Below are 24,344 nucleotides of genomic sequence, written 5' to 3'. Positions count from 1 at the left end.
AACCAAGATTTTGCCCTGAATTTATGAAGTGGTAAAGCACTACCAAACCACACAAGCCACAATGCACACCCAAAATGCCAGTGGTTTCTTTTCAGGGATTGGCAAAAATGCTGTTGTGAGATCATGGGGTATTAAACTAGTGTTTCTATTGTCAGATAGCCAACAAAACCTTCTTTGGTACTCAGAGGAATGATACTAAACACTCCACTCCCAAAACTGTTCTTAATGTCAGATGCACAGTATACATTTTTACATGTTACTTTTGGATTTTAAATACATTTGTCTATTTACAGTGCTTTGGAATTTGCCTTTGAATGCATAAGAGTCATCTGCATTTGCCTAAAAAAGTCAGTATTGTGTATAGCATGGTTTCAAAACTTCACAATTTTGTGTATGAGCACAGTGTAGGATAACCAACCTCTGAAAATCTGTTAGGAGCTTCTCCAATGTGTTTGTGACTTGTTTCAGAAGAACTGTGTCTAGGCATATCTGGAAGAATCCTTGGTACTAAGATAAGGACACTTAACTGTAATTAGGAACAAAAATAATTTTTCTATAGATCACTGTACATTTCAGAAAGTAGTACTGTGCTTCACTTTGGAATTAATCTAGATATGAACTACTCATTGAAAATCAAAGAGTTCATAATTAATACCAACTCAAATCCATACTGATCTGCTCAAAAGCTGTCATACAGATGTAAAGTGCCAGAGGAAACATGGACCTGTAATAGTGAAGCTGCATCCAAACAGTTTAGTAGGACACATGAAATAGAAATAGATGCACTGTGGCTGACACATTTAAGACTGTTGATGTTTGTATGTTTTTTTTCTTGGGTATATGTGATTTCCCAAAATATGAGCCTTCTTATGGACATGTTCAAAATAAGTTGCTTTTTGTAAAGGACTCAGCTCATAGACTACACTGTTCATCTTGTGTCTCCATATTTAAATGGATTTTTATGTTTCTTTCACTGAATTAAAGATTACCTCCTGATGTGACAGTACAGAAGGGAGACTCTCTAAAGGTGTAGTTCTCCTTACAGTCAAAAGATGGTAGTACAATTTCTGTTCCGAGCGGCAGAGCAACAGAGCAGGAACTATACATCCATTGTTTGCATTTATAGGAAGGCAACAAAAGAAGGGTGAATCCATAAATGTGATCACAACAACCACTTGTATGTCAGGCAGTGGTTATGATTATGACCTTCTCTGGTAGTCAGTAATTCTGGATGTGGCCATGATGGCCAGGTTTATTTGGTTCTAGCACAGCTAGGCAGCAAGTTTAATTAGGCTTAGCTATTGACTAGTATAATGTTAATCTCAAAGTATTTTTATAGTGAGATACAAATAGTTCATAGCAAGAAACTGGTGCTTCTGTGGAAAATAACACCAGTTTCCATAATCTAAAAAGGAGAGAAGTCACTATGCTCTAACTGCCCAGAGATTTAAGACAGGCTTTCCCTAAGAAATATGGGCTCTTCCCATCACGTTTTACTTTCTAGGCACACAAAGCAAATGAGGTGCTGATGCTAAAGAAAAGGAGCTATTTATCTGCTTTTTCAGCAATGGAATTTCAATCCCATTTGGTCTGTAATCAATCCTGTTAGAGCAGTTGTTTGCTTGGGCATACTGTTAATTATAGCAGAACCTGGAAAGCTTATTTTACACAAGGGATACATGATCTTCAGCAAAGTAAAAACGTTTAGGATCTAATATTCCTAACACAAAATATTTCGATGTGAATGATGCTGCACCTGAGCTGAGAAAGCAGGAACATGGCTGCACGCAGTGTGTGCAAAGACTATGATGGAATGTTTGTATCCTTGAATAATGTAGCAAGTACTTCTGTACACTCTGAGATACTACCATGAATCTGCTTAGAAACAAGACTAATAACTTGAGATCCTATAATAAAAATGCTCTACTTTTAGATTTGCAAGATCTGCCTCAAGAATTCCAGTTCTGTACTGCAGTGCCTGTAAAAATGATGCTTAGTCCTAACAGGTTACACCTAGGCACCAGAATTGGGCACCTGTGGAGTCAATGAAGAGCGTTCAGGCTCAACAAAGAAGTAGCCAAAAGAAAATGAGCACAGGACTTTGTCCAAATTTTCTTGCTTTCTGGAACCAAGGTGCAGTTGAAAGCTACTTTGATGACTTTTTAGTACCAAGGCTTCCCTTACAGATGACATCTACTGCAGCAGGACTCTATTTGGACAAGGTCAAGCAAGTGGTATTTTCAATTCTGTGGATTCAGGTTGAAGGGTACAGTGAGACATATTGCCAAAAAAACTGTGCAGGTCAAGGCAGAAGCCTGTTTCTGGGGTTGATGCGAGAGCATTATGCTGCAAAATGAAGGGTTTGTTTTCTATTCCCTGATTACAGGCTCAGCCTGGGAACAGGAGGAAGTTTGCAATTCCTGGAGTCAAAAGTTTAGTTCCAGGCACTGGGATTACCTGATTTTGTATGGAGCAGACTCACACCTTTGATTCCTTCCCATACAAGCCATCACTTGTAGAAATCAGGAAACTCTGTATATGGGGAAGGACTTCTGCAAAATCTGAAGGAGAGAAGAGATGCTGCTAGCATACATCATTGCAGCTGTGTCCTCCCTCTTCCAGCAATCTTTGTCTTAAATCACAGTGATTTCTGCAGCATTCTGGTTGTCTGTGGGAATTTGTTTTTTCAGGCATGGTATAGTATGTGGTTCCTAAATTACAAGTAATCCACTCAACTGATTTGGACTGGAGTGCTGGAAAAGATTGCTAACAAGTGTTTTGAATGAGTGCTTTCATAATTTCCATTCCACTTGGAACCTTCACAAGCCCAGAAAATTGCTCAATTCATTCTAAATTGGAGGTAAAGCCATAAAGAGGTCTAACTAGCTGGATGTTTTGGTCACATTGGAATAGAATTCTCCTGGTGGATAATTTTGGTTTGTGTGTTTTAACTTGTTTCCTTGTATTTAACAAACATAAAGACATTCCAAGTAAGTAGGGCTGTTTGTGGAAAATTCCCTCTGGATGTCCCTGGAGTGTGGAGGCATCCATTTCAGTTCAGAACTTCTAGGGCACAAATGATATCTCAGGAGGTGACAGAATGTCTCTGCATTGACTTGATGAAGCAGGAGAACTAAAGGTAATTATTTCTTACTCTTTTTTGAGCTTCCTTAGCTAAAAGGGCTAAATGAAAAAGTTCTGAATGCTGGTTATGGTGATGGTGTTGAGGTATTAAAATGCAGGAAGGAAAAGGAAGATGGATGAGGAAAGGACCAAGTTGTGACACCAGCTGCTCATTTGTCTCCCAAATAACACTACATTTGGCTTCCCTTTTACAGAGACATCTTCCCATTTGTATACCAGTGCCTCAGTTCCACCTGCTCTTACCTGCTATCCTGTAGTAATTGTAAACCAGAAAAATTTGTATCATAATAGAGGCAGGGTAGACCCCTGCAAACAGGACACTGTGTTCAAGAGGCTTTTGCTAGATTTAACATCATTAAAATGTGTCCAGTTGTTGCTGAAATCACTAATAGCTGTTAAAGGCAGAACCTGCAGCACAGATCTTCCATGTGACACTAAATCCAGGAGATAGCTAAGAAGCTGTGCTGTGCTTCCTGGATGCAGTGTTCACTGGGTATGAGCCAATTCAACAGCACCTTTTTCCTCTTCCAAATCTGTGACAATAGATACAGTCCAGACCTCAGTGAGAAATATGGAAACTCAGGTAAGTTTCTTTCTACCCTGTGCATTTTGCATCTACAAATCAGATCAAGACTGCTGGCTAACATTCTTCTTTTGAAGTTGTGGGGATTTATTGATTGATTATTGTTTTGGTTGGTTTTTAATTTCAATTTAAAAGCATTTGGTTTCATAAGCATTTTATTTGTGTCTGAATAAATGTTAAGTGTCAACATTTCAGGTAGGATCAGTTTTATTTCCTTTGCTGATATAAGAGAAAATCTGGAAGCATTTGGAGTATTCTGGGTTGAAAAGGGAAATGGTATCATGCAGTCTTTGTCATTAGAAACTTATAGATCCAGCAACTTGTAGAGCAAGGAAAAACATCAGGTTACAGTAGATGGTAGAATTAGGTGTTTTACATCCAAGACAACCTTGCCACAGACACGCAGACAACTGAGAGAGTTCTTGTCCTTCTGATGTAATAATCCTTCACCCAGTAAATGAGGGTCCATTCTCATATTTCTTGAAAATATAATCTTAAATGATGAATGCTCTGGACTTTCCCTAGGAAGAAGGCCAGGCATCCTGACTGGGATGAGTTCCTACACTGGCCTTTTGCAGGTCTCTTGATTATTTTATTTTATTTTTTTTCCCTACATTGCTCATCCCTCTTAGGAATAGACAGACTTGTATTTAGCTGTTCACAAGGTTTATTTGAGGTGAAGCACCTTGTTTAGACATGGTTGTTTTGCATCTTACATTGCTAGAATATGTAATTTTACAGAGTAGTCTATGGTTCACTCTCCAGGCAGTTGAACATCATCTCTGCTTCTCACCCTAGGGAGTGACTAGTTCATTGGCCATGTCATGCAATCATGTCACAAAAACCTTGGGGACCATCAGTGTTTAATCTGCCCTTAATGAAGCCTGCCAGATCAGCTTACACTATTTGTCACTATTTTCTGGCCTGGCTGCCAGAGGCTTGGCAATGATTTCTGCTTCTAAAACGAGGAAACAAGTAGGCAGGGCTTCAATTAGGAGCATTAACTGAAATTGAAATCCATGAGAAACCCAGGCAGAAATCCACCTTTGATCTGTTTCCTGTGTGTTCTAGACTAGATGAAATCAGATTAGTTTTAATCCCCATAATGATTATTTCCTTGGCTGAACTTGGGCAAGATCTGTGAAGGGACTGAGGCCAGATGTAGGGCCTGACTACTCTCTGGGGTAGATGAGTTCAGGAGCCCTCAATCTGGAAAAGTCACAGTGGAGTGCAGCCTTGTACACAGCAGTATTGTTTATCAGGGACCATGTACAGAGCCAGATTGTGTGTTTCTGCACCGAACTCCCAACATTTCTGGTTTCTGAGTCAGTATGCAGATCCCTGCCAGCTCAGGTGAACATGCTCCCACATTGCGTACATGGCCTTAAGTATGTGGTGGCCACTTCAAATGCTTCAGGCAGAAATGTAGGCCTTCAAAATCTGCCACATAACCCAGATGTCTGGAGATGCTAAGTAGCAGCAAGGGTTGGGCATCTCCTTATATCTAGACATGTCAGGGCTGTCACAGAAGGCACTCTGTGCCTGTCTTCTCTGAAGCAGTTAGTTTGGCATTGCTCGGAGGGCACCTGTTGACCCCAGAAAAATAGCTTATGCCATCAGGGACACAGAAACCTGAGTCTACTCCTAATGAAAAGTCAGTTACTGAAGCAGAGATTGGACTTTCAAGGTTAGTGTCTTAAACAGCAACCAGACTACTGTTCTACATAGTGGTCTTTGTTGTCTTCCTCACTCCCTTCATTATTTAGTAGCATCAGGACAGCAGCTTCAGAAGGATTCCTACCTTAGAATAACCTAAAAAGACATGATTAAATAAGGGAATGTTGGTTAAACTTTCATCTGGCTGCTAGCAGATTTAAACCCCAACCTGCCATCTTTTGAGTACTGTAGTTGCCTCTTGTCTCTTCCCCAGTCAGTTTTGTGAGAAAGGGAAGTTAACTCAGGAGAATGGGTATGTATGAATTCCAGTTGGAGATGGGCATTTTTCTGCAGCTCAGTTGAGGATGCCAAGGATGCATGAAGTGAGCTTAAGATCTTGGCATTTCATGGCAGCTGAGTTAGGCAGCTCTGCACCAGTGTGCTGGCTTTTGTGGGTGTCATTCCTGTGGATTGCTTAAGCACAGAACTCTTGGCAGGGGCATCTGCAGACTGCAAGGCACCTTGTGGTTAGGAACTGACAACCCTGTCTGTGCCTCTTTGTGATTCTGTCTCTCCCTTTATTTACTGCTAAGATTTTTTTCCTCAACCAAAGCATGTCAATTGAGCTAGATAGAAAGGAGGACTTTTTGTATAGCAAATAATAACATAGGAGAAAAGAGATTGCAATATCAAAAGCAATATATGTCTGATGAGCAGTCAATACCCTGGAAATATAAGTAGCTTGTCTATGTAAAAGCCTACCATGGAGTTAAGTGAGGTGTGTCAACTAGAGATTTCTTTTGGAATAAATAATGTAATACTGTACAAAGGGTATCTTTTGACACTTTTCTCTACCCCTGAGCAAAGCCATATGTAATATTGTGTTGCTAATATATTTTTTCATAGGCTTGATATAATGAATGGCTTGGGAAAAGATGTGGGGAACATACAATAAATACTGCTGGAATGGGTGGTTACCATTTTAAATAACCACTGGAAGTCTGCCTTTCTCAGCTGTATGCTAGGCTGTAGGGTTGCTGTCATGTTCAGTGACGTGTGCCAAACCATGTCCAGGTCGTAACAGCTCAATTACTTATTTTCCAAGTCTGTTCTCTGAGAGACCATTACAGCAGATCCTGTCAAGAGAAGCTTGGACTTCTGGAGAGAGCTAAGTCCCTCCTGGAAGGAAACTTAACAGTAAGTTCACAGGTTACAGCTGCATCTCTGTGTGTCTGAGTCCTGCTGTGAACACAGATCTTTCTTTTGTTCGACTAACTGCCTTCTCAGCAGTATCTTGGCCAAGTCCCTTATAGTGTGACCAGAAATCTGGGTAACTTGGGATCCCCAGGTAGCTAAAGGCAGAGTTTAAGGAGAGAAATATAAATGCTTTGTTAACTAATGGTAATAGTGAGATGCTCAACCCTGAGGTTGGTCTCCAGACACCCTGTGTGATGCTTGAGAAAGCCACAACTGTCCATGAATTGGATACACACAGAATATTTACATAGATAAATGAGGAGGGATCCAAGTTCATGCTGCTTCCATGCTGAGCTGGCTAGAGGTTACTTAGCTCAGTCCAGAAGCTGTGTAACTATGTTGGCTTTCATTGTGCTATGCTTTTCTGTGTTGGGAGCTTTGGCACAGCTGTGATAAGTAGCTTTTATGTCATTTTATGTTGGGTATGTGCACCTTTTTTTTTTTTTTAACAAGCTATTAACTTCATTGCTTTACATTGTTATAATATTCATTCCTCAATTTGTCCCTGTTGCTGTCTTTGTGCAATGTACTCTCTGAAGTTCAAGGTTTTACGCAGCAAAATATCAGAACTGCATTGAGTTTAAGTGACAGCTTAGCTCTTTCTAATCTGCTTAAGGAATCTTTTGATTTTAGTGCTTTTCTTTTGAATATATCGTCTTTTCCAGGGCCACTAAACATGTGTTTCACTTGACATTGTCCAATTATTTTTTTAATTTTGGGTGTAAGATTAATTCAGAAGTGGATGTAGATGTCCTGTTGAAAATATTTTCTTTTTTTTGTCAGTTTTGGAAGGCAAAAGATTTTAACACATTGTGGTGGTTATGTCCTGTGGATAGAACATGAGAACCATGGGGTTCAAAGGGAGGCCTGACTCCTGTGTAATGTTTGACTAAGAATGTGATATTCGATAAATCATAAAAGTTTCAGTCATATAGGATGCAGAGTGTGTCCTGATAGTGCTGAATTTTCTCAATTGAATTTAACACTATGCACTAAATCTCTTTTTTTTTTCTGGGTAAAAGGAGATAATGTTCAATGCTTTCACATTTTCATGTAACACTTGAGTTTTACAGACAAAAAGGTGTGTGCACAGCCTCTGACAAATTACTGCTCTGTGTGATTGTCAGAGGAGGTCTCCTGTCTAGGTCAGTTTGGATATTCGATGCAAGCTATGGAGCAATTTTGTTCTGTAACTTAAACATCAAACTTTTCCCAGTATACGGAAACCCCTTTGGAGGATTTTGTATTAGAGAATGTCTCATCACTCATGGCACCAGCACGGTTTTTAGCTGGTGAAGCTAAAAAGAGAAACAGCATCCCAAACAACACCTCATTTCAGGCAGCATGAGTCTTATTTGTAATTATGTCTCTGCTGTGCAAAAAAGGAACATAAACATGTGGGGTTTGAAGCAATGCTTCCTGCCTGCTCTGTCCCACATGGAAAATCCCTTTGCACTGTAGAGTGTTGGAGGACCTCATGTAAGTTTGGGGGAAGTGTTCTGATGCTCTCCTTGTTCATCTTCTGAATAAGAGTAGAGAAGAAAAATCAGTCCCCATGTATATTAATGCAGTTCATGCTAATAACAGTTGCTGGACTGGCAGGTCAGGAGAGATCTTGATCCACTGAGTCACAACACAGATATTGCAGACAAGTTTTTACTGAAGTTTCCCCAACAATATTTTTCAAACTGAAATCACTGATTTTGTGTAGAGGTAAACAGGCTGTTAAACTGCCTCCTTAACCATTTGACTTTTGATTTATATTTCCAATAAAAGGGTCATCTGCAAGGGTGGCTGCAGATAGGGAGGGGGACATCTACCTACCCATTTCACAGGGGTCACAAAACATCTGTGATGTGACTACCCCTTCATGTAATTCCCAACCCAGGCAGGTCTTCAGCTGCTGACTTAGAAGGCAAAGTCCCCTCACCCTGCCCAGTCCCATTACGGGGGCCCTAACCTCCCTGTCTTGCCCGATATGGTCTGACAGATCTGCCCTCCCCACTGTAGCTGCAGGCACGCTTGTTTCCTCTGTGCTGAAAGTTGTATAAACAGCAGTGTGCCTTTTCTGCCTCTGCTCCACTGCACGCTATGCCACACTGACTCATGCAGCTCCTTTGAGGAGCTTCCTCGAGTTTTAACGTAGCATGATTTCATAATGTAGAGTAAGTGATTTTGATGTTTCAGTTTTGAATGGGGTAGATGTAAGCAGAATTTGGGCTTACATCAGTAAGTGAAGTCCTGGTTGCTGGAAGAATAAACACACAGAAAAAAGCCCCACTCTGTAAGATGCAGTATTGATTCCTACATTGACCAAGGATGTCAAGTAAATGCTTCCCTTCTGCCTTGCTTACCACACATGCTAAATAATAGACCTTGTTTACTGGAATTCACAAATTATTTTGTCTTTTGTGACTGATGCAATGACAGTGCCCCCTACACTCTCATTTCATTTGTAATACCATTTGTTTTTTTTTATCCTGCATCTGTAATGCAGTTTTTAAATAACTATATTCCCCCCCCTCTCCCTCCACCTGCTCCCCAATCCACTCTAATTTTATAATGAGAATTTCAGTGCTGGATTATTTTAAAGGAAGAATCTAGGCCATATACATTATGTAAGGTTGCCATAGTAACATTTTCTCCGAGGGGAAAACTGACTGTCCATAGTTTCCACAGAAACCACTCCCCGCTGAGACAGGTGCCTCCGAGGGAAGTGGAGGGAATATAAATGAGAGAGAGGAAAAAGACGCGCACAGATGTCATATGATCTCTGCGGCATCCCCGCACTGTTGCAAACTCAACCGAACATTTCTGGGCTTATTTTCAGTTTTCTGTTTTTGATTGTATCACTGGCACCTTCTCTTGTCACATAAACTCTGTCCACTCTTCCCTCACATGGAACTGGTTTTGCAGCTGGAGGTACGGCAAATGCTCCACCTTGGTGGTGAACTGACCACATCAGATGCTAAAATCCAGTGCTGTAGGAACCACTGCACGTGGGAGAATTTAAATGGTAAAGGAGACTCTTCCCCCTTTTTTATTAACTTGTATTTTTCCTGAAAGAGGACAGCAAAGAGAGACAGGTATGGAATTCCTTCCATCCAGAAAGGAACCAGAGAGGAGTGATGCTCAACTGATTTGTCAGTTAATGTTTTGTTATTTTGGGGTACAAGCATGCACTGCTAGGAAAAATGTATTCTGAAAGATCAGGAGGTAGTAAAAAGGAATTAAGTCCTAGGATTTACTAACTGAGGAAAAAAAGGAGAAATGTCTCTATAATGTCACAGAGGCAAGTATGGATTAATGTTTCTGAAATCCTTTGCACATTTATTTCACAGATACTGTTGATTTGTTTAATTTTTTCCTTCAAGGGCAATAAACCCGTGACAGTCATTCAAGGCTTAGTGCAGCCATAACTACAGATTAACGCACTGGCTACTTCATCCTGTCATCTCTCTGCTGCTTTAAGGGGAAAGCAGGCTGACATGGTTATTAAATCTGGCAGCTGTGTTGTATGCACATGGGAAGCAAGTAGAGCACAGCATATAGAAAATGAGTAGCTTTCAGATAACAGCCTTTTTTTCACTGCTGCGAGGCTTGAAAGGCAGCCCAAAAAGCTCTTTCTCTTCTTTGTAATCACCAGTCGCTGGATCAGTGCGCAAATATCACAAATACAGTTGCAAATGTAAGTATTCTTTGCCTGCGTAGTGCTTTCAGATTGCTAATTAGGGTTTGTACCTCAGTCTTCTGCTTGAAAAAGCAGAGAGACGAAGGCTGAAAACATCCTGACAGAGAAAGCTTCTCTGCAGTATTGTTCTGCCTTTCAGTGGAAGAGCTACTGAGGGGAGAGGATGCATGAAAGCTTTCGGGAGCAAATAGTTTGCAGTTGTGTTTGCTTTTTGGGATGTATGCTTGCTGCTTTGTGAGGAGAGAAGCCAAGCAAGTGCAGGAGGGACTTCTAGAGGGGTGTTTTTCTGCTTAGATTAGATAATATTAGAATTAGTGAGAAAGATACTTCAGCAGTGATAGGTGGCTTGTGAGCGTATGGGAGAGAAACCTGCCATGGTAGTTTTCATCTGGAATCTTCTCTTTAAAAATCCATAAATGCAGACTTGGACTTCTCATTAAGAAACTCAACAATACCTTATTATCAGAAGCACAAATAGTCATCATAAGGGGCACCAGTAAGTCTGCATCTGACCTGATTAAGGACGATGAACATAGCATGGTGAGCAATGCATGTTTTTCACCGATCTCACTTTGTCTGTACATGAAGGTGATCTTTATCTGCTGTGTGGCTGAAGGCAGGATAGTAAGGTGGTTGGGAAGAAGCAGAGTCGAAGGTTTCTCAGTGTTGTGATACTGTAAGGAAAAGAATGGGTAATGGGTATTTGTTAGTGTTTTTTGGTCACATAGCACTGAAGGAACAGTGTATTGGCTTTTATTCTCCTTTCTAATTGAAAGCTTTTATAGTGTCATTGTCGTATTGAGTCTATAGTTAGTGAATTCTTACTGTGCTGTGAATGAAATCTGCTTATTGAAACCAGCCTGTGATCAGTACCAAGTAGAAATGTCAGATTAATTGCACAAGAAGTGCAGGCTGTAGCCAGTTTGTGTTGCCATATCGCATTTCTTTATTTACAGATCTTTTCATTTCTTAGGGACCACTGTGGTACTGTAAGCCTTTTATGAACCATGTGAAAATGTCATGATCACAGTTAACAGGTGACTGCCATTAAATGACTGCGGGGAGACTGTATATGTTGTGTGGTTTGCTACACATAGACAGCTAAAGATATTAATGGTATAACCCCTGATAATGCTTTTATAACACAGGTCTGTTTGGTCAATCTGTTGTTTATAAGCTGCAATATTTCAGCCTTACAGATTTATATGTAGAAATGCCTGCCTTCATTGTAGCAAGTGAAAGGTGATTTTGGAGATTCTCTTTCCTTCCTCTTGTCTCCTTTTCTCCTCATACACAGTCAGAAATTCATAGCGTCCCTGAAACTTAGCTGTGAAAATGGTCATTTTTTTGATGACAGCTGTGGAACTAAGTTTCCCAAGGCTGAGTGGCAGCCAGCCAACTGCTGAGACAAGTGGTGACCTTTCAGGATAATGTCTCTCACAAAAATGTCAAAATATTAAAATGGCAGACATCAAATGCCATGTGTGTGGGGAAGGACTGTCAGCTGGCAGGCTTTCAGCTGAAGGCAGTTAATCCACTGCTTGCCTGGATTAAACATTGAAAACCCCTGCCTAAGTCTCCAAAATGTAGAGAAATTGCTATTGCTGTAGCTTCTAGGGACACTTTTATTGGAAGATCGCTGATCTAGGTAGTGTATAGAGACAGAAGGTCATCCGTGGCCCAGATTGCTTACAAGCTATATTAAAACAAAGCAAAAAGTTGACCACCTTTCTTGTTTTGGCATTTTATCTGAATTCAGAATACAGATGCCAGTAGTAATATGTTATAACTGAATTGGTCACCAGGATACCAGAGTTTGCCTAGGCAGACTAGACATGGGCTTGAAATTCCATGGAATTGAAATAAGAAAATAAAATACACTTACTGTGACCTTATTTTAAAACTGTCTTACTGATTCACTTGGAGTATCTCCCTTAGGCTGTTAATGTTTAGCTATTAAGTTAATGAAGTATGTTAACTGAAATTATCTCAACTGACCAAAGCATGACTATAATTACAAAATAGTTGTGGGCCACCAAATCAAGAAGACACTATTGTCAATTACTAAGTTAATAAGACTCTTGATAAAATTAATTACTAAGGCAATAATGTTAATTATTAAGTTTAATGAAGCATGTTTACCTGCAGTTATTTACAGGATGTAAATTTCAATGTTAATTATTGACATGACACACAACCATCAGACAGTAATTGACTCATCATGGGTCATGTACTGTGATTCAAGCAGGTGAACAGCAGGGATCATAGTGTGCGATAAGAGTCTATCTGTATTTTCTATAAGCCCAATTTTTCCCATCTCTCTGCCCATCTAACAAGTACATTTAACATCACATTTTTGAACAGTGTGGTGTAAGGTATGTGGTATTTTTATACCCATAAACTAGGACTGAATCTGCCATCTGAAATCAGTCAAAACAACTCTACAGTTTACAAAGCCATACTGTAATAGACTATTCCATTCTGAAGGTATTTCATTTATTCACTTCATACACTCTTCAGATCATCCTTCATGAAGCAAGACTGTAACATAGGAAAATAAGCTATAACTTAACTGAGCATTGTCACTGACAAAACTTGGAAAAATTTCACAGTTGTTCTTTCTGGAAATTTCTATTGTGCAAGCCACTATGGTTTCTAAGCTCTGATTTTATTATGAGGTCATATACCTAGTTGCATATGCAAGAATAAAAAAGCTAAAGGATCCCAGAGGCCCAAGCTGCAGTTGGAAAGACACAATGCATTGGATTTCCCAGGGTTTTTTAATTTCAGTTTGAAATTGTGCTTTGCAATAGTAATTTTTTTTTGCATTGACACTGCAACTTGTGTAACTGTGGTGACATATTTAGCACTAACAGCAGGCATTGGTGTCAACCAAAATTTAAATATATTCTGATAACATCACTGTTGTCCCTTCCATAAAGCAGTTGAAAGAATCTAAGTGAATGCAAGCTGCCAAACGTGAAGGGCTATTGTATTCATCAAATGTCTTTTTTCCCCGTTTTTCGTTTTTCCATACAGAGAACAATGAATGAAAGAGTCTGAAGGATTATTTGCATGCATGCAATCAATCATAAATCCAGCTTGATCTGGATGGATAAAGCAGTAGTTTATCAATCTGGTTAGCTAGTACTTTGAGAGGATTTTGCAGAACTCATTAGTTCAGGAATATTAAGACAGGTACCTCTTTTTTTTATGAGACAATACTATGATTCCCAAATGGGTAAGCTAGAAGGTCAAAGGCAAAATAATTTATCCTGAGGAGTGGTACGGATTATTGTTAAGAACATTCTAAAATCCTCTCCTATCATTCATGTAGTTCAAAGCATTCCTGAAAGTAATGACCTAATTTTAAAGGCAGTAAATCAGAAATAACCAAATCATCAGAGCTTGTTTGTCATTTAGAAAGATGGGTATCCTTAATTTAAAGGCTTCAGTTCTTTTGAGACCCCTTTAGATACCTAGGAAAGTATTCAAAAAAGTTAAATACTTCTTCTGTCCCCTCCTCCTCTTCAATTCAGTGGGAATTAGTTCATGCAAGGGGTCTTTTTGAGAACTGAGAGAGCCTACATACCATGAGCTACCTCTGTTGAATACATTGTAATGAACCAGCTTCCATTCATCTCTGGATGAAAATAGCTTCACTGGAATATATGCCTTTGGCTCTTTCTTGGCAGAATGCGGAGTACTTCCTCCAAGGTGGCAGGGCTAGGTTTTTGGACATACAGGACATTGACTCCTTTGACATTCTGAGTGTTGCACTACTAACATAACCTGAATCCATAGATTGTTACAGCTTTGTTGCAGTATTTGTAGTCCTCAGACTGATTTTAAATTAGCCATCAGTTAATGCTGAGGCATTAGGTAATTGCTATGTAAAAGTAAAGCAGTGAGGCTGAAAACTGATCAAAGAATTAGATCAACTAACACCCAAATTATTTTAGCATGTTTGGAGTTCCAGAACAATACAGACATTAACCTTGGGCCAAGATGTAGCCATCCTAAAAGTGAATCTAACTCATACTGCATATTCTCATGGCAAAATTTTACCCTGAAAGAGTTTCCAACTGTCAGTGTTCCTACAGGAGTGATAGCCAGCATGCTCTTTTTCTCTATGAGATCAAGATTGTGCAATTTAAAATGAGAATGAGATAATTTGTTCAGCTTTTTTTTAAGAGCATATTGAGAGTTAACAGAGTGAACCTGTAATATGGGTAGCTTTCTATAGTGCTTATAATGAGTACCATGCTATGGACTTCAGAGGTGTTCTAGCAATCAGTAATTATTGATGGGAAAAGTAATTATTCATTGTAATGATTAGGAGACTCATGATGGCTTCCTTTGTTTTTGACCTTGATTGTTCATGAAATAATAGTCACAGCTAATTTCTTTTTCCAGAAATGCTCATTTCTTGGTCAGCATCACAGAGTGTAGGTAAGGGAGGACTACTATGCAAAACACTTATATTTATTTCTATGGAAATATGAGTTTACCCCTTTGGGGCAACAGAAGACCACATCATTGGCTTAGGGCAATGCTTTTAAAAAATGGTTCTCTCCTTAAAATATCTTCTGAAAGGTTTTGCTTTGCTTTATTCTTGAAAATGTGAGGACAGTTAGACACAGAGGGGACCTCACCTTATTGCAAGTGCTCTGGAGGGCAGAAAGAAGAAAGCTCTTTGATACTCACTGATCCTCAGCCAGCTAGCCCTAGGAGAAATCAGAGCTGGTGTTATGTAGCCCTGATTTATGGAGAAACTGCAAAATGATTGCTTAGATCCTCCAGCCGCAGAGATCCCCACACTACTCTGACCTTGTTGTCTGGAAAGTCTTTTCCAGTAAATATGCTTCCCCTCTGACAGTGGGGAAAGTTTGGGTGTTGCCAGAGCAAGAAGTGCCACAACATTACTATGTCATCATCTGTGCTTCAGGTAATCTATCTAAATAAAGGTGTTTATAAAGGGAGCTCAAGAGAGACCTTCAACTGATTGGTTTAATCAGGTATGGCGATTAAAAGTAGGTGTAGGGCTGCCTATCAACTCACAGTGCAATTCTCTGGGTCAGTGGATTGCTGTCTCTTTACAGAATCGTCTGTCATTGTGTATGTGTACAAAGAAGTCCACAGTGGTTTGTTTATCTACTGATTCAGAGCAGATGCTGAAATAGCACAACTTCCATGACGGAGGAATTGATAAAGAGTGCAGCTGGGATGTGGATGGTACAAGAAACTCCATCATTTTCCAAAAGGCATGATGAATGGCTTAATTGTTGCCACTAACAATTGTTGGCCATTTTATTTGCTATAGACAAAGTATGATCCCACTAAGAGCCAACTTGGAGAAATACAGTGATAGGGGAGTCTTTTCCATTCACTTAGCTTCATTCACAGAACAGAGTCCACTGGCTCTGTCTGGGTAAAGCCCTTCCACTATTACTCACCTGCAAAGTACAATTCTTGGCCACTATGAGGTCTTGAGCTGGCTAACATAGCTGCAAATAGGGAAGGCACAGCCCTGACAGTGAGGAAATTGTGTTAGCACAATATGCAGTAAAAAGAGCAGTATTTCATGTGGAGGAATTTTTGCAGGACAATATGTAAAGTTGCTATCTTCTAAGAGAGCTGCCTATGGGAATACTTCATGCCAGAGAAGTTCATCTAGTGCCCTGTGAATTTAATCTGTCCTCTTTTGTTGAACTGGATTTGATGTGTATTGCTTAATATCTTTGTCTGCTGCAAGGTTTATACTTAAGGCTACCTCTGGTGCAACCCTCTATGTAAATTTGGCTGCAGTACTGATATCTCTGGAGGACTTTACAGAGTATTTGATTTTTTTTAAATTTTTTTTTTAATTTTATTTCTTGGAACAAATTATCTATCTAAATGGGGTTTCTTGTTTTATCTGTTCACATGTTATCACTCTTCTCTCTGTAATTGTTGATTGAGGCTTGCTACATGAGAAAGGACAAATCAGACTTATAAACGAAGAAGAAAATACTTTTCACAAAGGAAGTATGTGTCTTGTTTGGTCTCACCTAATTTCTTCCATTCTCTTTGACCAAAAAATTTGCGCCCAAATCCAGGTGTGTGTTATTCTTTTATTCTTCTTGTTATATATAACTTGACCCATTAATTGTTTTTACAATGAGGACGAAGTCTTTCATTGGCATCAAAAACTAGCATCCCAAAGCAGGCTTTCTTCAAATATGAGTACTCTTGCAGCAAAGAAGGTGAGTGGTACCATGGGCTGCATTAGTAGAGGTATTGCCCACAGGTGGAGGGAGGTGATCCTTCCCTTCCACTCAGCAATGGTGAGGCCACAGGTGCAGTGCTGGGTCCAGTTTTGGGCTCCCCAGTATATGAGAGAGATGGGCACATTGGAGAGTCTAGCAAAGGACCATGAAAATGATGGACTGGAGGATCTCTCCTGTAAAGAAGGGCTGAGAGACCTGGGACCATTTAGCCTGGAGAAAAGAAAGCTCACAGAGAATCTCATCAATGTGTACGAATACCTGAAGGGGAGGTTGGGTAAAGAAGATGGAGCCAGACCCTTTTCAGTGATGCCCAGTGAAGGACCAGAGGTAATGGGCACAAACTGAAACACAAGAGGTGCCATCTAAATATCAGGAAACAGTTTTTAACTGTGAGAGTGACTGAGCAATTGCAGAGGTTGCCCAGAGAGGTTGTGAGGTTGTGAAATCTCTGTCCTTGGAGATACTTAAAACTTGACTAAACATGGTGCTGGGCAACTGGCTCTAGGTGGCCATGCTTCAGCAGTGGGGGATGGATAACTCCAGAGGATCCTTTCCCTCTGAACCATTCTGTGGTTCTGTGATTCTGTAATTCTGTTAATGAGTGTCAAATAATAAGACTAAATATAAGAAAAAAGAAAGGTACCTATATCACATAAAAAATTTATCTCCCACATGGGTATGCATCAGGACACAATGAAGTTAGTGTACATATCCATGTGATTTTAAGAAAGACATTTTCTGGAATAAAGCCTTTCCTTATTGTTACTGTTCAGGCTCCTACTGCAGAGCGGAGGATTGTAATGGTTCCCAAATAAAAGCACTGGAATTTTTATCCTGCAAAGCAATCTGATTTTTGTCTTGTTCTCAACTAACTCAATGATTTTGGCTGATTATTTTTAATGATGCAAATATCTAGCACAAAAAATATCATCTGAACCATAAGACTGTCAGCCTATTAACTGCTGAAGGCAGGGTCACTTAATGGAGACATATGAAATTACCATGTATACAGATGGTGTTACCAAAATGCACTAAAAATGCACAATTGACACCAAAATGCATCTTTGGGCAGACCTCATGGCATTCAGTTACCTCCATATAGCAAGAAGGTTCCTAAAACCATAGCTGTAACAAGATTTCTTAGAAAAACTCTGAATGGTAATTAATTCTGTTGAGGATGGTATTAAATATCTCTGTGTGTTCTTTCCCATTTAAGAAGATAGATATACTGGAGCTTGTTGTAGAGGCTGAAATTACTGTAGGTGAGGACGCAAGTGAAAGACAAAAAGACTGGTCCGTACATCTTCAGCTTCATTTTTTTGAAATGCTGCTGGGAAAATTTAACCTTTTCCCTCATTCAAAAGTTAAACAGATTTTTGAATCTCAAAATATTTCCTTTACAGAGAGCCTGTGTCCTGTTGTTCTGAATTGTACACATTACTGCTCTTGAACCTTCTGGAATATCAAGGGGTTCACATGTATTTTGTTTTAGGTATTATCATATCTAGGGATTCCAGTGGGATTGACTGTAAAATAAGCTTCCTTTCTGGCTGACCTGTGCTTTTTACTGTTTCTAACCTCTCCTTAAAATGTCCAGGAAATATGGCTTAGAAATTACTGCATTAATCCAAGCAATTGCTTAATTTTAGCAATTATATTGTAATTATCATTGCCTCATTCTCTGAGGTCTTTTTCAGCTCCAGTCAGAAAGCAGCCAAGAGCAAACAACAATCCTTTCAAAGCCTCCTTTAAACATGGCATATTGCTGATCTTGACAAGCATGCAGAAAAGCACAAGTGAATGCACAGAAATTTTCAAGGCCTGCTTTTCATCCAGATACTGGGTACTATGCAATATTGCTTCACAACGGATTTTGTTCCTTGCATGCAAATAGAATCACAGGATTCAAGCTATAATTTAATCCATGTTGTAGGAAGGGTCAACACAGAGGCTCTGGTAGAGCACTGGGCTGCAGTCAAGCATCTGTGACTGTTTTAACAGAAATCAGGGAGCCTTTGCTCAAGGAGTAAGTTGTCATATTCACTACTTTTAGAGCAATAGCAAGACTGAAAGCTGAAAGAAATGTGTTGGTTTTGTTTTGTTTTTTAAATGGCAATTAAAAGCACGAAAAGCAAACTGGGATGGAACTGATTTCATATTACTATAAAAGTATAGTGATACTGGATCCAGGTTATAGAAATTAACATTTATTTCATTCTGTCAAAGGTCTTCAGAAAACCTCTACTGATTTATATAGCAGTGGTGTTGCTTTTGTGTATACATTTTTCTTTATTTATTTGCTTGAGATAGATTATACAGTATCCCCACACTTCTTTGTTGGCTGTGTAATATTTCAAAAGACTGCAACAAAGTTAATATTTGCAAGAAATCTATCCAGGCATTTTGTTTGCAAATAGAACTATACAATGTAGTTGATTTTAGATTCCGATTAAATACAAAATTAAATGTCATGTTTAATTCTCAGCCATGTCCTTTATCCTTCCATATTAATTACGAGTATGTTCTTATGTAGATTTTTCCCCCTTATAGTTGCTATACAAATCTCATGCAAATATTTTCTCATGGAGAATTTAAGTACATGCAGAACTCATAACAAAATACATATTTCTGAAACATTTTAGCATGCCATGAATTAATTTTCTTTTCAAATCAATAAGAGCATATTGAAAAGAACTCAGTTCTTTCGGTATGCATTAGTTTTTTGCTTGAAGTCTGTAGACCAGACAGAAATTTGTGATAGCCTTGGTGTTTTCACTCTGCAGTGAGCCATTTGTCTATAGACTTGTTTGCTGTTCTTGCCATTATTAAGAATCTTTGCATGCTCAGTCTGCTGCTACTGTCCGTAACCATTTTTACCCAGGATCCTATATGTGTACTAGACTGAAGAATTACTTTGGGATTATTTTGATCCCAGTTCAGTTTTCTTAGGCTGCTATAAAATGGCATGACATAATTAAATCCAGACATGGGGGTGGTTGTTCTGAGTACATGGCAGCTTTAGCCGTATGCTCCTTGGGTCAGGGGACTTTTATATTTTAATTGGGTTCTCCTGCACCGCTGAAGTTTGTAATGTCTTTTGATATTAAGGTCTTCTTCCCTTTCCTACTGTTCAGAATATCACCATAACAGAGCTTTGCTTGAGAACTAGTGTGGCCCTGTTTTTATAGGGGAATGTGTAATCACCAGGAACCTGACATGAGAACATCTGGGATTCATCAGAATTCCCACTTACTAGCCTGTTATATAAGGATACTGAAAACTCGGACTGTTGTGTTTGCTTGTAGGCCTCTATAAGTACACATTGCCATCTTTTAAAAGCATTTGTTCTTTCAAGTGAATGATTCTGACCTCTGTTGTGCCTCTGCAGTTCCATTTCAAGTGTTTAAATCATTTAAGTGTTTCCGCATGCTGGATAACTAGCACACTTTCTCTAGGCATGCTGGGTGGAAAGGGAGTATAGAAGTAAGCTGGGTATAGCATTTGTCTTGGTATCCCCTTCACTCGAATTCAGCAAGTAGGCAGACATAAAATGCAGGGGTAATCTCATTCAAGGAGAGGTAAACTGCTGATCTGCATTGGGAGTGAGGAGTGGCAAGTCACATCTGCAGCCTGAAGCACAGACCACTCTGGCCATTATTCAGGGTAAGTGTGTGTGAAGGGAGTTAATTCTTTTTAGTTCCTGGATAAATCCATGGCTGACCTCATTGATGTGACAGTGAAATCAGCGGGAGTTCTCATATGCTTAGAAGGAAGGCACATATTAAAGTGCTTTCTTTGAACCAAGGTCACTGCGTTGCTAATCTGAGCATTTTTCCTGTGATGAGCAAATACCTCCTGGTCTCTGAGCATCCTTTGCTCTTGCTGATGCAGAGGTTTAATTCTGTGCCAAGGAAGCAAGTGGGATATTTACCGCTGAGTTCAAGATGAATAGGGTTTATAATGGGAGCATGAGGCGCTGTTATCTTGCAGGCAGTCTTCTAATTAATCATATCTATTTGTTTTCCGACAGCAAGTTCTTCACAAAAGAGTTCTTTTGAATACCTCCCTTGAGTTCGTCTGTGTGAGCAGGGCCATCTCAGCAGCACAGGGAAGTGTGAGGAACTGGGGAAGCTTTTTCCTTGTGAACAAGCCCACATTGCAAAGGCCGTACCTAGTAAGGGAGATAGTATCTTTTTTTCATACCAATTTGACTGTTCCGGAGATACTGCTGGAAATGTTTTACTGTTATCTAGAAAAGGGCTCCTTGGAGACGAGTCATATTGTAATTTGAAATTAGGGTGGAGTGTGTGCTGTTGGTATCAGTGGCTCTTTGTGGAAGTAGCTGACACTCTGAATGTAGGTCTGCTTCAAAGCTAAAACATTTGTCCTTCTGAAATATTTTTGTGAACTCTAAAGCTAATCATAGCTGAGGGGTGTTTCAGCACTGTTTGAGAAATCCCACAAGAAGTTCATGAATCACTGAGCAGCAGTGGAATTTAAACGTTATGTAAATGTTGTGTCTAGATTCATTCACAGAATTTAATAGTGAAATGCCTGTAGTGTAGTATAGAACACCTCAAAGTAGCTTGTAGCCAGCTTGAGTATACAAACTCAGTTATGGCAGCATGGTGTCCAAGACAGGCTAATTTGCTTTGCTTCTTGACTGAGTTCTCTAGTACTTCAGCAGCACAAATACCAGACAGCTATTTTAGACCTAACTTTGATATTTCTGGCTACCCTGCTGTCACAGTGCAGTCTAGACAACCTTGAGGCTCAAGAACTCTCAGACGACCAGACTTCCAGGTGAGATGGGAAATTGAGGCTTTTAGTCTGCAAGAAGCTAGAGCCTACACCTGAATGACAAAAGAAAGGCATGTGCAAAGAGTAGTTTGTACTTGAAAGGCCTCCTGCAAGCTTTGTGGCAATTGAGGCCTGTGAACCACCTCTTACCAGGACGCAGGACTCAAGGAAAAATAGGGAGAAAACTTGCAGAAATGGAATTGAAGCTTATAGGTTTACTGTGCTCTACAACCCCAAAGCTAATCTTTACCAATGGTGCATGTATTTTTGGAGGCGCCTCTCCTTTTGTTAGTGTATTTGATATGTTTGGCATGAGTGACCTTAGAGGTGGCAGGGAATACTGAACAAAACTTACCCTGCCAAAGTAGTTAACCTGTTTATTGGCTTTTGAAAGATGTATTTCTCAAGTCCATAATGAAAGTAGGAACAGTTTTTATGTCCAAAAGTTCTTCAGTGAAAGCTTCAAAGCATTGTAAAGGTATATGCACAGTACTTCTGTGAAATAGGTAAGACATAATATTAGCACTTTACAGCAGGGTGTATGAAATGAAATCACTACTCCAGATCTATCTAGAACATCAGTGATAGGATAAAAATAATAGGACAGCTGTTGATGTACATCAGCTATCTAACCCTTCCTTCTTTCTTTCCATACAGCTTTTAATGCTATGTTTGTATTTTTGGTTACAGTTACAGTTTTATAATAGTCTGCTGCTTTTCCATTCCTGTAAAGTAGAGAAGCAAGTCTCTGTAGGCAGTATGGCATTATTTACACTATTAAGTTCAGGCACGTATCTCTCTTTGATCTGATCCTTGGTGTGGCATTACTGATGAGTTTGGAAGAGACATGGCAAGCCTTGAAGAGAGGCAGATTCTTCATGGGGAGCTGGCACATTGCAGGTGGGGAGTGGGATCCCAGCCGTCATTCAGCAGTGCAGGAAGGAACAGTTGTAAGCCTGACCTTTCTGTGTAGAGAGCCATGAAGAGTGAGGTGCCGACAGCAGATGTTTCACTAAGCCGTGTGGAGCACAGGGATATTTCCTGTAGGCACATGTGGCCTCCAGGGTTTTTAGACACATCCCCAGAGTCTTTTCTGGCATTTGCTACACCTCATAAGGCACCACCAAAGGGTTAAATAGTCCCACAGTGTGTTACTTACTCTCTAATTAGGAAATGATCCAGAAGCTCAAAGTTCAAAACGCACATGGCCTGAGCTGGGACTTAAGCCCAAGTTCCCATTGATTGCAGCCCCCTCTGTTAGTGTGCTGTATCTGCACATGGTCTCTGCCTTGCCATTCTTGCCTTTTTTTTTTTTTTCCTTTTTAAAAATTAAAATGCAACAGCTCATCTACAGAGTTTCACTTCTTTTGTCACCATCCCCAGTCTTTCATTGCTTGAGCTTGTGTGCTTTCTGGGAGTAACTTGTGACCCACTTTAAAATTGAAACCAGGCCAGTAAAACATGACAAAAATCTTCCTGCTCCACTCCATTCTGCAGCATCTCTGGCTACTGCTGGAGAAGCAGGAGAGGTCTCCTCCCAGCAGAGGCATAGATACAAACCAGTCAGACTGAGCCTCAGGAGGCCTGAGGTTCCTTGTTGGCTCCCAAAGGAGAAGCGGAGGACAAAATGGCATCCAGCTGGGACTGTGTTTTGAGAAGAGGAGCAGAGTTAGGCTAGGCTGAAGCCACAAAAATGGAAAGGAAAAAAAAACCCAGTTTTACCAACGAACAATAAATGTAAGAAGCCAGATGCATGGATGGCAATACATAAGGTGGCAATCAAAATATTATTGCATGGAGCCTGAAACCTAGGGAGTAGGTGAAGTTCTGGTGATTCATAACCCAAATACTTTATGGTTCTGGATGTAGAAAACTTAAATGTTACCCTTATTTTGCTCATCAGAAGCTTCCTCCTATCCAGATTTTTTTCCAAGGAAGTCAAATGATTGCTGTGTTCTCAGAAATTTGCCTTTAATGAAAATAAAATCTCACTTTCCTTTGGAAAATACGTTTCAAAAAGACATTTTAGTGCATGCTGAAAATCAAACAAGTGGCTACAGGATCTTTTAGGACCTTGTGTTTGAGTGGCATGCTTTTGGGGCTCATAGTTTTAGGTCTTACCCCAGAATTGCTAATAGCTTCTGGGGCTGACAGCCAGCTTTCTGCTTATGAAAAAGAGGTTGGTGATTCTGGTCTCCACCTCTTTCCCTCTTCTGCTTCCAGCCACATGTGTTTACTGCTTCCCTCCACTGGTTCTTGTGCTGTTTAACGTGGCAGGGAGATGAGTCAGATCATTAACCTGTCTGAAAAACATCCAGCAAGATGAATTTGTTCTGTGGGCTTCCAGACCATTACTGGAAGATGTGTAAGGGAGGGAGCGGATCTGGGCAGCTGGGAATGGTGGTGAAGAGAGGGGGCAGGATGACCCTTTAGGTTGAAGTAAGCTGTTAAATCAGCTTGGCTTTCTCACTTAGCTGGTGTCTGGGTTGGTACTGTTGGCAGTGCTGGTAACAATTTTCCTGTGCCATGCAAGGCTCAAGGACAAAGAGTCAGCTTCATTCTTGGCATAATTCTACGAGTGGAGCTGCAGTAGTTATACCCAGGGTGACTTTGTCTGAAGTGTGCCTTTTCAACATAGTCCACTAAATCAGCTCATTCTTGCTCTCTCTTTTGTTTCTTCATTTGTGCCTACACTGAATTAGCATCTTAAATAAATTGCCATGGGAATCAGAGGTGAAATAGCTAGCTTGTTTTCTCCTGTGCATCTACAGTCAGTCTTTTCATAGCAGGCTTTTCACAATCTCATGTACAGTGTTTGGGCACTTGATCTATATCCATCAATGGCTTTTGATGCCTTTTCTGTTCTGTAAAAATATTAACAGCGTAAGGTGCTTGACATTTATATGGCTGATAGTTAGAAAATTTCTAGCACATGTTCGTTTAT

General features: G+C 39.9%; 1 protein-coding gene across 6 annotated transcripts in view; it reads left to right on the top strand.

The window, feature by feature from the left end:
- Window positions 1-9,364: 9,364 nt before the first annotated feature.
- The window catches only part of TRIM2 (tripartite motif containing 2), an 87,526-nt gene continuing 72,546 nt past the window's right edge, over window positions 9,365-24,344 (top strand). Inside the window, exon 1 of one of the 6 annotated variants that reach the window (XM_061476404.1) lies at window positions 9,365-9,562. The gene's annotated coding sequence lies outside the window, so the exon portion shown is untranslated. Of the gene's footprint in view, window positions 9,727-10,156; window positions 10,329-10,454; window positions 10,872-24,344 lie in introns of those variants that run through there. The other 5 variants (XM_061476412.1, XM_061476378.1, XM_061476431.1 and 2 more) reach the window with 5 other exon arrangements.

The sequence above is a fragment of the Pezoporus flaviventris genome, unplaced genomic scaffold (assembly GCF_033815535.1).
Source record: "Pezoporus flaviventris isolate CSIRO_AGI_PZ_B2104156 unplaced genomic scaffold, CSIRO_AGI_Pfla_v1 ptg000002l, whole genome shotgun sequence".
In the NCBI taxonomy this organism is placed as follows: Eukaryota; Metazoa; Chordata; class Aves; order Psittaciformes; family Psittacidae; genus Pezoporus; species Pezoporus flaviventris.
The sequence above is the reverse complement of the archived record's forward strand: the minus strand, read 5'-3'. Positions and strand labels throughout refer to the sequence as shown.